General features: G+C 36.9%; 1 protein-coding gene and 1 long non-coding RNA gene across 5 annotated transcripts in view; both read right to left on the minus strand.

Moving 5' to 3' along the window:
* LOC131438578 (phosphatase and actin regulator 4-like) overlaps positions 1 to 15,403 on the minus strand; it is a 487,676-nt gene that overhangs the window by 286,445 nt on the left and 185,828 nt on the right. The gene's annotated exons all lie outside the window — the stretch shown is intronic.
* The window catches only part of LOC131438580 (uncharacterized), a 77,088-nt gene that overhangs the window by 58,852 nt on the left and 2,833 nt on the right, over positions 1 to 15,403 (minus strand). The window contains exon 2 of the long non-coding RNA XR_009230958.1: positions 1,240 to 14,634. This is a non-coding gene — a long non-coding RNA (uncharacterized LOC131438580). The remainder of the gene's footprint in view (positions 1 to 1,239; positions 14,635 to 15,403) is intronic.

Below are 15,403 nucleotides of genomic sequence, written 5' to 3' on the forward strand. Positions count from 1 at the left end.
GGAACCCAACTTGGAACGATTTTCGGTGTCAGTAGCATCGTAGCTGGTTCTGGACACTAAATCTGTTAGTAACAGTAGGTTAAGCTTCACATCGGAATGCAGCACCAGAAGATAGCTTTGCTTTGATCTTGGTTAATCAAGAAAGCAAGCAGACAGCCAGATCAAACAAGAAGTTTGCTTTGTGAAGTGTGTTTTTTTTTTCTGTAGACTATTCAAAGAATCATTTGTCGGAGCTAGGATGGTAGTAGTTGTATACTTTACAAATTTGCTGACAGGAATCAGAAAGACGCCGCAATTAGATCAATGAAAAATTTTGTAGAATCAGAACCAAAGCAATGAATAGAGCATGAGACTATAATGGATTGTGTAATCAGTTACATTACATGATCTTACATAAAATCTATAATTATCATATAGCAATTGTGCATATTGATATTTAAAAAAAAAACAAAATATTTTCCGGAACATTTTCGTAAACCGCACTATTAGCAAGAACGTGCTAACTTCCACGATTTTTGTTGTGCACTTTTCCACATCCGCGATATGTTATGAACGAACGGCTGTGCGGTATACTAAACGTTTTGTTGTACTTTTTTTATTGCCGTTCGCTTTTGTGCAACATTTTTCGATGGCACACAAGTTTTCACCCAGCAATACACGAACATTTTCATTACTTTGCTTTTAGCAGATGAAACTAGTTGAACGTTTCTAAAAATATGGTTCCTGAAAAATTGCCACTTTTCATCAGCACACATCCTTCACCGGTTATCTTCCGACCGACGTTGAATGCATAACATTCCTACCGCTGTTCCTTTTTCACCCACTCCTATTCAATCATTAGACTGAACACTTTAGTTGCTTCCTTAGACACTATTTTCAAATTTCCAATATGCACTAACATAAGCCACTCTAATCTGTTTTCTGCACAGAAAATTTCATGTTGCGGTTAATCTTTTTTTTTCTGTGGTATTCGGTAACCATCCGTTTTCTCCTACACGGGGAGCTCGCCAAGTGCTTTTGCAATATCGATACACCACGAGCTCAGTTTACGATAGCCGATCATAGTTTCAGGCACTCTTTCGGAGTTTCCCATGCACGTAATACTCCTAATCGATTCATAAAAAAACTGTCTGCCTTCTCCAGTATTTCGTTTCGCTTCCGACGTGACCACAAGCTCCACCTCCACTTCCCTCTTTCAATTAGACAGCACAGCAAATTCCACACTTGCATATTGATTACCGTTCTCATATTTCATTTGATTCTAATAGACCGTGCTCCTTAATCCTACCGAAATTTTGCAACTGCTTCCAGCTATAATTTGCGGGATAAATGAAAACACCCAACCATGGTCATTTGCACCGTTAGCTGACCGAGAGGGAAGAGAACGCGAAAACCAGTCGACCGAAAAGAAAACTTTCCAATTTTCACACCGACGACATAGCGAGATAAAAAAAACGTGCCGTGAGTTTTCCACCGCACCGAAGGAAAGGAGAGAACCTCCTCGTTCGATTGCACACACCACAGCCAGTGCAGCCGACTGCGGATGACGTGTGCTCTGCTGGCGAGAGCGCACTCCTCGTCGGAGAAAGGGTGATGTGCCGCGGGCACCCGGGCAAATCCAGCCTTTTCCACCCGTAGTGCGGCGACGGGTTGTGCTGGTCATACACACTTGTTAGCGACCATCAACGACTAAGAAAGTGACCGCGACGACTACGACGACGACGACGACCGCGACTACGTACGGTGAAATGTGGATTCGAGAACTAGCGAAACGGTATGCCCGCGGGCTTGGTCAGTACGTATGTACGGTTGGTCTACCCAAAAACGTCCACTGCGTTTGCGACGGCCGTACATAACAGTATGAGTAAGTGCAGCGCAGTGATGCCAAACAGGTAGAAATGTTAACTGAAATTTATTCTATGACAGATGGCACTAAACTAATTGTCTAATATTTTCTAATGTCGGTGAATTGCGTGTGCATCGAACGCATTATGTCTCTCAAATTTTCCAGTAAATTAAAATTATCAATTATTGTTTTCATTTGAACTAATGTAATTTTCATAATCATAATAATAACAATAATAATTAAAGTAGTGTTGTACGGTACCGTGCTTGAACGGTAAACATTCAAGCTGATTCGGTTGGACATTCTGACGATGTCGCGTAACCTGAGCACCGTATAGCGTAACAGCTCCAGTAATCATCTCAGCTCGTGTACGAAAACCATTAGTTAGAGTGAGATCTGCTGACTGACTTTAACAGGGTGGCGTGAATTGCCGATTTCAATTTCCGGTTTTTTGAGATAAAAATTTCCGGTTTTTGGAATAGGCTAAAATCGCTCTGTTTAGTTTTATTTAAACATGTTTTAATTCAAACTTTAAACAGATATCCCATGTCTGGAAAGGATCATTGTAATAGGCCCGCTTATTGAGGATTCAAATACTTTCCAGGCATTTTTAGGTATCAATAGAAAATATTCATCATACAATGTGCATATAAGCAAAGCATAAAGGCTTTTTCAAGTCATTCAAGGGTTTTGGTTACACGAAACCGATTTTTTCCGAGTGCGTATGAGTGTTTTTATTATTTTTTGGTATACATATGATTGAAAATAAATCAATAAGGAGCAACAATCCCAAAAACGGACGCTTGCCACTCGGAAAAAACAACAACAATCTATGCTTGCAACTTCAAATCATTTTGCACAGAGCTTTCTTCGCTGCTTCCGGAAGTGAAAGTGGAAATCTCAGTTCGGCGGGAAAATTATAAACGGCATGATGGCCAAGGATGGCTTTTATCGTATCAAAGAATGCTCTCTATCAACTCTTCACACAATTCAATCAGTGCCATCAAAGAGAGACGGATATCATCTCAGCAACAAAACACCGTCATGGTTCATATAACATAGAATAGACACCAGTGAGAAAGTGAATTTCTCTCGATGACCTGTCTAAGCATCACGGGTTAGCACGCTGCTGTTGGGGATTCTCTCTGAAGCAACAAAACTGTCGCTTATTTTCGTTTTGTAATCCGATTCTATACGGGCAGTGGATAATTGCGATAGAATCATTTTACTATTGACGCTTATTTAACTATGTGCATATAACCTTTGTATAAGTTGATTCTATTAAAATAGCATTTGGATTTGGAGTTGAGTGATACACGTGGGAACCACTTGATAATTAATAAAAGAATAAGTAAATAAAGCGAAACTCTCACTTGCTTTTACGGCGTTTTGGAAAAACATTTCAAACCAAATAAAATGTAATTACCATTAATTCCCACCCCGGTGAACGATTACAACCAGGTTAAAGCCGGAGTTAAGAGGCAAGTTACAATCTTAGAAAAACGACCATTGCTGGAAGACGCAAAAGCAGTTTTCTTTGCATTCGTTGAGCAGAAACTCAAAAGAGAAATTGTTTGTTTGTTTGGAACATTTTTCAAAAAAAAAACTGATGTAAAAACACTTGACAATCCATCAGGCAGTAGCGGAGGAAACTGCTTTAGCATTTTTCAACAATGTTTGTTTGCCTGACATTGTAAGTAGAAGTTTAAATAAAAAAAATCTACTCGAAACGCAATAGCTACCTATTCGTTGACTTCTTTTTACTTAATTTTCAGTTTTGCTTCTCTTGTACAGAAATATTATGCAATCACTTGAAAAATCGACTAGTCAAAATTAGTCCGAAGAGCCAATACCATTCGCCTCAGTTCGTCGAGTTGTGCAATGTGTCTGTGTCAAATAATGCCACTCATTTTTCTCAGAGATGGCTGCACCAATTTCGACCTTCAAAATTGATTTCAAATAAAGGAAAATAAAATAAACTAGACTTCAAACCCTAATGCAATCACACACCAGACCAGGGTTTTGAAATATTGTATATTGTAACCTAGTATGAGAATCATCAAGTCGAATTTTCAGCGATAATTGTCAACTTGCGATTCTCTCTTGGTAACTTTCACACAGCGCCGATCATTGCCAGACTGTATATATTATATGTTAGGGGCTGTGAAATTCTTAGAGTATGAAGTGGAGCGAAGAAATATAGAAAAATTCTCTCACGGTTCATGCATTGAGAGGCAGTGAGTTCTTGTAGCATCTTCCACCAGATTGAAAATGTTGTATACAATGTAGAGAAATATCGAGCCGCTTTCTGCCAAATTATCGGCAATCACCAACACTGATGATGGCACAGCCAATCCAACATAATATCGTCATTGCCAGGGCTTCGGCCAAAATGTGATGTATAGCTTATTTTTGATACACTCCTTAACAGCTCCAGTAATCATCTCAGCTCATGTATGAAAACCATTAGTTAGAGTGACATCTGCTGTCTGACTTACTATTGAATTACTACTGTATGAAAGTTCGAACGCAAAAGCCCATGAGGGTATTACTGGGGTGCTCGAAGCGCCTCTACAGGAGAATTGCTACTTGGTGATTGCCTTTTAAAACAATAGTTAAATTTCTTGCACAAATTGGTATCTCTACTTGGATGTCTGGTCGCTGTGGTATTGCTTCCTAGAGCCGAAGCAAAGATATTGTATCCGATTTTCTCACAATTGAATGAAAGTCGAACAATCGGTAAAAAAATATGGCGGCACTACTTATGAGATACAGCCCTATAATCCAGTTCAGTGGGGTCATCGAATGTCACGAATCTTCTTTTAAGTGCGTTAGAGTCAAAAGCCTAGTTTTTCTTATATGCATGTTTGTTTGTTTATATGTTGCTGACAAAATCTTATTATTAAAGTATCTGAGCACTAAGCACAGAAAAATCTACTGATCAATTTAATTAATAATGAAGAAATATCGAAGTTCAACTATATCGTGTGAACGGGGAGACAACTTTATTTAAACCCGCCTAGAAAGATGCTCGATATGTCCGGCATTTTGAATTTTTTGGATTTATAAAAACTGTTTTTAATATCCTGGAATGCACCAATGTACATTTTTATTCAGTGTAGATTTTGAATTTTTTCACGGAGTGCTGAAACGTTACACTTATATGATAGCTGAAACTCTCCACTTTATTTTGAGGTGTAACACATTCTTGTTACATTCAGTACATTGATTTTGAATCAAGTAAATGTGTACGTTTCTTGCCAAGAAACTTAAATTTATATCATTTGACCAGCGCTTGACTGTGGATCGGAAGTTTAGAAGTGAAACAAACCCTAAAATATGCTCCCGATAAATAGACCAAAAGATGGTAGCCATCATCAATGCTGCACATATTCTTTGTGTAACTAATTCATTCATCCATCTTCTGTGCGAATTTTCTTATATTACTCACGCCCGTCTCGAACAACGTTGAACTATTCACTGCACGAAAGCGAGAAGAGTGAAAATGAATAAGTAATAATCGTGGAGAACCCGAATCTTCTAATACATTCTTCGCTGCTGATATACATCGTGCATGTTCGTTTTATACATTCGTTTGTCATTCGTTAATTTACTTCACTCTTCGAATTGGTTCGAATAGCGTCACTGCGATGATCGTTGGTTTCCATTCTTAGCGAAGCATTCTTCATCTAATTATTTCATCATATCTCGTGGGGTAACAGCAATGGGGGAGTGCAGGGGTATGGTTCATCACACACACATAAGACTATGGTACTAATACAGAGGAAAACGTCTTAACTTGCTTGTTTCAAAGACAAACACGAACGATCATCGCGAATTAGATTTGACGATGATCGCTGTATAAATATTCGTTCCACATTCGCGTTAAATCATTCGGGGGTATGTTCAATGCGAATAACAACTGCAAAAAATAGATCTTCATGCGATCAACGAAGCAGCGTCGGCTTCGTTCGCACCAGAATATACGGATAAGTCCGAATATCAGAGCAACTATCGAACAAAGGCGAAGGGAAGCGAACGATGATCATTGGCGTTCGTTGCATTTTTGATATTCAAGCAACATTGAGAAAAAGCCCAATGGTACTGTGCGAAATGTGGCTAGCAAAGTTGGGAAGGTAAAATCAAAGTGAAGCAAAGGCACGGACTCCAGGCGTACAAATTGAGATAGTTATCCAATAGTGTGACTGATACAAAAATGAAGCGGTCATTATCAAATCTATATGACATTTATCAAGTACCAAGTTTCAAAAGACTGTGCTAAATTTCATGACATTTCGTTGAATCAGAAAAAAAGTGACAGCTATTTAAGTGAAGCTACAATTGTCACTTTCAAAAACAATGTCGTGTTTTAAATTAAACATTGCCATGTTTACAAGAAATGACAATGGATGGAACATGGATCCGTCATTTCACTTTGGAATCATAACGATCATCACCTGAGTGGAATGCAGCCGGTGAACCATGTCCAAAGGCACAACAGACAGCTGGGAAGGTTATGGCTTCATCGACTATGTTGACAAAAATAAAACAATCAATAGCAAATACTACATAACGTTGCTAGATCGTTTGAATGCAAAAATCTAGAAAAAACGCCCTTATGTGTCAAAGAAGAAATCACTGTTTCACCAAGATTATGCACCAATTGACAAGTCGATGGCAGCGATGGTTAAATTGAACGAATTACACTTAGAATTGCTTCCTCATCCACAGTATATTCCAGATCTGACCCCCAGTGACTACTAACTAAACTAAAAAAATGCTCGCCGGTAAGAAATTCAACTCAAATAAAGAAGCAATTGGTGAATGTGAAACCTATTTTGAGGCAAAAGAGAAATCCTTCCACAAGCCTGACATCGAGAAGTTAGAAAATCGTTGAAATGATTACATTGATGAATGACATCGATTTTTGGCAGAAAAGGTGTTTTTCTTAGTTAGTCACATGGTTTATTTGGGGGATGTTTTACGTGCTAGAAGACTTTGGGATACACCACGTGTTTTTCGCTCAGTAATAGTTTCATCTGTGCGTTCCGATACTCAATGTTATTATTGCGCAAATGCAAACGAATGATTTCGTGGGATAGTTTCAAGCTTTTCTTGTTCAACTTCTCAACTCCCTCACGCAGAGTCAAGGTAGGATTTTTAGAAAACAGCAGAAGGATATTTTTTCACTTAAACTGACACTTTCCTAGTACACCCACGATTTTGAAAGTCATCTGCATTCCTGACTTCCGAATACCGATTCACTCAATCGGTTGCAAAACTGCCGGAATAAAAAAAAACATGTGGTCTTTTCTACACTGCGAAAATGGTACGAGCTACACGTGAAAAACATAGTAAGTACCTATGACTACTTACTGACTTCAAATAAACGAATTGTGTTAAGACATAAGGAATGGCAGAATTTGGCCTCTTGCCACTATGCGAAATCCGCCCTGGAATGGTATAAGACACCAGAGGTCAAATTAGTGCCAAAAACAGACAATCCATCAAACTGTCCAGAACTACGCCCATTAGAGAAGTACTGGGCTCTTGTTAAACGGAAACGGTTCGAAACTAAGAAGAAAGCAAATGATACCGATATTGCAGCTGCGGACTAAAACCTCAGGTTTTCGTGACAAATAAGACCATGTGTACAAGCACCGTTTTTTCGTACTTCAGAGCTCTCAATGGACTTGCAAAGTCTAGACCTGATTTGGATGTTAAAATATTGGGCAATTACCAAGCAAAAGTTGAAGTAGCATGGAAAGGGGACACGGGATACAACCGAGATGAAGAGATGGTAGAACAAAATGGTCGCTTAGGTTAGTCAACAGAGTTTTCAAATTATGATGAGAGGTAATCGAAGAAAAATTTCGAATAATTTTTCCACTATTTATTCTTTAAAGTGCAATGAATAATCTTAATTTTGGGCTCTCAACATTATAATTTCATTAAGATGGTTCCGAAAGAAATCAGTTCTGTTTGCGTCCAGATATTAAATGACTCAAGCTTCACACCACGACCGGAATGGTTCCATGATTGATTCTTTGAATAATTCCAATTCAATTTGAACCGCTTCGAGCACTGAAGAGCTGAAGGCGGAACGCAAAGAAGATGAAAACAAAATGTTTTTCGCAATAACCGGTTACTTTGTGACCAAAATCCTCCCAATTGTTCACATTCTGCGGTAGCAAGTCAGTCGTCACTCGTTCTCGTTCAAGTCAGCAGAAAGTGTTACAAAAATATTGTAAACTTAGCGTCTGCTGAGCGGCCTAACTTGAACTGCTAGGCGGAGATTGGTAGTTTAATTTGAACTGTTTTATGCACTGATGAGCCGAAGGCGAAATGCGAAAAAAAGTGAAATTGCAACTGCCTTGAGCTAGCTATATGAAAAAATTGTGCGTTTTCGGCATCGTCGCTGTGTGTGACGGATTTAAATTACTCTACAGTTCAGTAACCGGAAGCCGGGTCTAAAAAACAGTCAGAAATAGCAAATTGGCTATAAGACTTTCCATTTGATTCGGAGTTATTGAAAATATTCTCTTTGACATCGGAATGAGTTCAATTTTAAAGTATTTAGGCACCATTTCCGTTACTTTCGCAATCGAAAACCGGGTAGCGGTATAAATGAAGTAAGTTTATTTAGTCATCAACTATCAAAATTTTAGAATATTCATTTGTCTTTTTAGTGTCATTTATGAGAAAACACTATTGAAATTGTAATTTTGAGCATTAAACCCCCTGTATCGCAACCGGAAGTCGGATCTGTACAGAAATCAGACTTTTCCACGGTATCTTAGGATCTTTGATTTGAATCTATGTATATAAAAATCGAAATATAAATTTTCGAAAAAAGTAAGTAATATTATTTTCATTTTTTAACACTCATCATCTCTGTAATTCCGGAATCGGAAGTCGGATGTAGATAGAATTAAGAAACTTTGTATCGGACAATAAGGCTTTTTATATTATTCTAATTTTGTGAAACTCGGGCGAGCCATCTTTGATAAATTGTATTGCTTTCTTCTTTACAGTATTTAATCACTATTTTCGGTACTTCCGGAACCGTAAATTGGTTAGATGAAGTTATCATCAACTATCAAATTTTGAAGAGATTTTTACATTAAAGCTCCTGTATTTGCGGAACAGGAGGTCAGATCTGGATAGAAATCAGAAAATTTCAGGATCTTTGAATCTTATCCGAATGAAAATTGGTTTTGACAAAGATAGAGACAGGAATTTCTTTTTTTTAACACGTATCACCCTATAATTCCAGAAACGTAAATCGGATTTTGACGGAGTTCAAGATATTATCGTTTAACGTAAGTTTAAGATAATCGGTTTCGTACTCTTCGAGAAAAGCGAGTGACAGTATATTCATTTTTTAAAACATAGTAAAGCAAAGTCCTGGAATTACACTCACTCTTAGAAAAAATGAAATTTACTCTTGACGTAAATTAAAGCATGCCGTAATTTCTTCGGCAATGACACAATATTACGTCTATTAACATGTAAAAATAAATTTTGCGTCTATATCGATTTAAGCTTCAGCTAAATTAACTGTGAAGTTCATGATATGACTTATTTTTACATGCTATGAATTGTGAATGTAAGTGAATGGCGACGCTCCTTTTATGTGCATCTATAAAGATGTAAATTTTCTAAGTGTGCTCCTTTTGTGGAATTTGGCATTTATGTTTCAACAGACTTCGTAACCGATTATTAGCCATACGATCCTACTGACTTTAAAAATTCCTCATAGATACCCATAGACTCGAAGATACGACATTTTTTAACACATATTACCCTTTAATTCCGGAACCAGAAGTCGGATTCAGATGAAATTCATTTGTAAGTGATTAATGCTTTTCATTTGAATCTAATTTTGTGGAAATCGGTTCATCCGTCTATGAGAAAATTGAGTGACATTATTTGTCACACACACAGACATTTTGCGATTTTGACGAGCTGAGTCTAATAGTATGTGGCACTCAACCATCTGGACCTCGGTTCAAAAGTCGGCTTTCACAGTAATTGCATATTACATACAACTTGATTGAAAACTGTTCAAACTTGAATGTTTTGTTAACTGACACCAAAAAGAACTGCAAAATAATGACTCCAACTATAATCAGGTGTAGCTTTCGGCTAACAGGTTTGTTGTAAATAACGACATTACGCTCGAAAATTTTCCAGACAAATCTGTTTTTTTTTATAAACTTTTTTAAGACTGCACAACATAATCTTAGCAAAGCTTTTCGTAGTATGCTTTCTGTTTTGTATTTCATTCGTGCAGCCCATCTATATTTGAAATACTGTTACAAATTAGAGCAGCAACCCTTCCGAATGCGCCTGTACATATACTAAAGTAGACAAACAAATAGCTGGAATCAGGTACAAAGCTGAAAGGACTTCTCGCATGTATTCAAAGCTTGTCACTGTGGTCACGCACATATCTTTACTCTTTACAATAACAGCCCGTTATGTGTGACTACATGTGTGTGTGTGAGTGTGTGTGTGTGTGTGTGGGTCTGTGTTGCTGCCGAACAATTTTTCCACCCCACCCGACCGGGCAGGAATAACATCGTAGCAAGTGTAAGCAGCAGATGGGACTAAATAGAACGGGAAAATGCATTCTAAGAATGTACACCAATTATGCACGGGAAAGAGAGGAGCACACGAAACTGGAAAATACACCGAGGAAACCGGAAAGCAGCACTGGCGCACTCAGTTTCCTATACATCGATCTACACAACTACGTAGCTGGCGGTAATTGCCGAGCACGAAGAATGGAACACTGGAACAGTATGGAATATCAAACGCCGCGAGGGTGGCGTCAGGATGAAGAGTCAGGTCGGCATGCTCTGCTGCTAAGGGCGCATTTGTCAAAAGTTACCAATATTCATGCACGGTCAGTGCCAGTAACTGGTGGGGACAGGAAAATTTGCCGTCTAGAAAACGTATCCATAGATAGTGTGGAAACAGCAAGATATTTCGGGACACTGATTCGTTACTGCCAGCGAGGAATGCTAAAACATGTAAATGTCGATATAACCCTCAACTTTGGAACGATTGCGCAAAACCAGATTTCTGAGCAGCTGTCAGGCAAAGAATTATCGACTGTCGTTAACCGGAATCCAGATGTGATTGGAAAATGAGATTACATTTCAATGAAAATGATAACATAAAAAATTAAACGAAATAAAAATGATTGAAAATCTGTTCAGTAAGTAAGAAATAAATAATTATTCTGCTCATATGTATATGAGAACCCAACGAATGAAGGCTATTGAAATATTATCCGGTGAACAGACCATTGAATTATCAAAACCAAGCTAATTCCAATGACTAAAGCCAATGAATTAGCAATATTCGGCACAGCGTTCGATATTATGACAGAAACTCGGGTTGACCGGAACTTATTATTAGCATTACATCTCAGTCTAAATTTGCAAAAATTGGTTCAGCCATTCCGGAAAAAACTTGGTGTAAGTTTCATTTAGATTCTGATACCTTAGGGGTTTGTGAGAAAATTCAAATAACTGTTTTTAATTGTTTTACGTTGCGCCTCCGGCTCATCAGCAATGTAAGATTATGTTTACCTTATTTTATGAATATAAAAAATAGATATAACATTCGCTTGGAAAACTTTTCGAATGTCATATACCAATCGATTCAGCTCGACTAACTGAGCAAATGTTTGTGCGTGTGCAAAATTAAGAGGCGTGTTTCTCAGAGATGGCTGAACCAATTTTGACCAAACTGGTTGCAAATCAATTTTGACCAAACGGTTCCAGTAAGTATTGACGTTATTGTTTTTGTTTTTAGATCTGATGATTACTTTTCGAGTTATACAAACTTTTATGTAGAAAATTGCTTAATAATAATATCTGTCCCAATCGAATTTTAGATAGTTTATCGCAATACCTATCAAACAAACCAAAGATTGTACGAATCCGTTAATTATTAACGGAGATATCGATATTTTTGTGTAAACGTTTTTTCCGACATATCCCAATAGTCAGGGAAACGCAATGGAATGACGCTTAGAATCAAAATGGAACAGAATTTCCAATCCAAACGTACCTGAGTCATAGAAAAATTGAATACAGTAGTCTTCATCTTAGTATTTTGTTTGTGTTTAGCACGGTTCCATTTTGGCAACATAATTGCCACCGTTAAATCTCAATATCATATTACTCTAATATATTCTAGAACATACGTATATTTAATTATATTTTTAATCGTTCAAAAATATATCTAGGAGTTTTATGCCCTATTTATTTTAATACTGCAATCGATTACCATTCTTTCTAAGCATAATTTTTGAGTAATAACGAATTAAATTTAATAAATTATTCAAAAAGCATGTGGATCGATAAAAAAGGTATCATCTCACAGCTAGGTAAATGAAAAACGTTTTGAATCATTATCACTACTACCGGAATAGCTTTTTGGACCAACCGAATAATCCCTACGACTCGAACGAAACCCACATCTGTCGAGGTTTATTCATTCTCGTCAGTGTACTCAAAAATTTAAAAAAAAAGTATAGTAACAACAGAATGCATTTTATTTTCAATCAATACAAATTTATATTTCAGTGAAATGCTTTTTAACAGAAGTCTTTCCTGCTAACAATTTTTTCGCTCCTCAATTTTGAGCGTAAATTAAAAAAACGATGGATTGTCTGAGCATGAAACGTTCAGTAGTTTTTGTTCTTTATCACAGACTGCTTAGTTTATGTAAAAGTATCGATCCATTCATAAGATATGGCTGCTCAAAATGGGATAAGATATTTTTGCAGAGATACGTGGCGTGTATTGTAGAGCCTCAGGAGTTGATTTTAGATTTTGTTATGTTTTTTTGTTTGTTTTTTGAGTCCTCTAGAGAAGACGGTTTTGTTTTTTGAAAAAAGTGATTATGACAATCTCAAGACGGCTCTACGTCTTAAAAATCATATCTCAGGAAAGACTCGATACTTTTGCATAAAATGAATACTGCAGCAGTCTCAAATAAAAATATTAACTACATAGAACTTATTATTATTGTAAGTATATTTCACCTCGACTTTAACCATATGGTTTTTCGTCGAGGGAAAGCACATAGAACTCTAAGATCAGTCTACTCATACCTTTCTTTTTAATTCACATTCGAAATTAAGGAGCTAAGCTTCTCTTAAGTCGTGTACGAAAGCAATGTACTTTAGAATTTGGGATACTATTTTTGTACAATGATACGTGGATACTTTTCCAGATGTGAGCTATGAAAAAAAATCAATGGAGACATGTCAAATTCCACCAAAACCAATATTCGCCTTTCTCGGGCAGGGACGACAACAATGAGCTAATTTTTAAAATTGGACTGCCAGATGAACAATTTTACGCATGAAAAGAAAATATCTTGAAAAATCTATCCACGTATTGATTGCAGTGCTTTGGTACAATGTTGATGCTGTTACCCCCGAGCCGCTTTTCCACAATTGCGTAAACTTGTTGGAGAATCGTACTTGTAGTCACGAGAATTTCGCTCATCAAACCACAACTACAAATAGCCTGTCAAATCATGTATTTTTTAGAACGCTACTTTTGGAAAATTAGGAACAATGAAGGAAAAAGCACCGTATATTGACAAAACACTGTTTTTCAGTGAAAAAAAAACACTGTACAAGCAAAGAAATGATCAGCACTTTACGGGCTTTGCTTCAAGCGAACCAGCCATTATGGACTGGTGTGCTAAATTTAAATCTGGTCGTCGGCATCACGCTCTGATTGTCCGAATGAGGCTGTTGTTGCGGAAATCGTCTCAAATGTTCATTCCAACGTTATGGAAAATCGAAAAGTGAAGCTTGTAAAGATATCGCACGAACACGGATAAAATCCATTGCCGGTAGCATTAGCATGATGAAAACATACCTATTATTCTTGATTTAATGAGCAATATGATGTATAACAGTTCGGCTGAAAAGTTCGTATCGTTTAATAGAAACACACATTTTTTTGCCAAAATTCGTTTTTATTGTTCAACATAATTGCCATCAGAGGCGATACAGCGATTATAGCGATTTTCCAACTTTTCGATACCAATTTTGTAGTACGATTTGTCCTTTGCCTCAAAGTAAGCCTCAGTTTCAGCGATTACCTCTTCATTGCTTCTAAATTTTTTACCAGCGAGCATTCTCTTGAGGTCTGAGAACAGGAAAAAGTCACTGGGGGCCAAATATGGAAAATACGGTGGATGAGGGAGCAATTCGAAGCCCAATTCGTTCAATTTCAGCATGGTTTTCATCGACTTGTGACATTGTGATTGTGAGCTCACGCGGTACCCATTTTACACAAAGCTTTCTCATATCCAAATATTCGTGAATAATATGTCCAACACGTTCCTTTGATATCTTTGGGGTGTCAGCTATCTCGATCAATTTCACTTTACGGTCATTGAAAATCATTTTGTGGATTTTTTTCACGTTTTCATCGGTAACAGCCTCTTTTGGGCGTCCACTGCGTTCATCGTCTTCGGTGCTCATATGACCAGTACGAAATTTTGCAAACCACTTACGAATTGTTGCTTCGCCCGGTGCAGAGTCTGGATAACACTCATCAAGCCATTTTTTGGTATCGGCGGCACTTTTTTTCATCAAAAAGTAGTGTTTCATCAACACACGAAATTACTTTTTTTCCATTTTTTCACAATAACAAAAGTAGCTTCACTCAACATGCAATATCTCACAAACTAATAATCAGACAGCTGTCAAATTTATACACGTATCTTTTGAAGGTTGGTACTAACTGAAAATGGTATGGATTTAATTCTAGTGGCGCCCTCTCATAGAAACGATACGAACTTTTCAGCCGATATGTTACATGAAGTTTTAATCATGGTACCAGCAATGGATTTTTATCCTAATACAGAAGTAAATTAAGAATAACTCACATAAAAAACAACTTATCGTTACGATGAATAAATTTCATGAATTTAAATTCGAATTTCTTATGCATTCACCATATTCGCCGGATTTAGCCCCCACCCAAGTAACAATTTTTGTTATGCTAGCTTATTTGTGACTAGTTTGCAACCAGATATTTGAGTTATTGTTACTAACATCTAACCACTTGCGTGACTCAAAAAGTGCAGTTTCTACTAGTTTCTATGTCGGTTAAAAAGAAGTTGTCGTTACGTTGTAATGCCATACTAAAATAACTTATTTTCCATAACTTGAATATAACTTATTTTCAAGTAAACTAGTTGAAACTTTGTTGCCTTCGACAGTATAAACATTGAATGAATCCAGAATGTTTTCCTATCAACAATAAAAAGACAGTATAGAGCTTGAAATTAAAAATTTAATACAAGGTACAAATTTCTCAACGATTATAAAACTGTCGAGTGGAATTCAATTTTACTTAACTGTTTTTTTATGCGCCGTCAATCAAAATCTGTTTATAAAAATATAAAGAATAAACAACAACATAATTCTATGTTCAAAATGCTCAAAATTGTGCCAAGTAGAGTTATTTCTCATCATTTTAAATTCATATATCATGAGAATTATAATAT

Source organism: Malaya genurostris, chromosome 3 (genome assembly GCF_030247185.1).
Source record: "Malaya genurostris strain Urasoe2022 chromosome 3, Malgen_1.1, whole genome shotgun sequence".
Classification (NCBI taxonomy): Eukaryota; Metazoa; Arthropoda; class Insecta; order Diptera; family Culicidae; genus Malaya; species Malaya genurostris.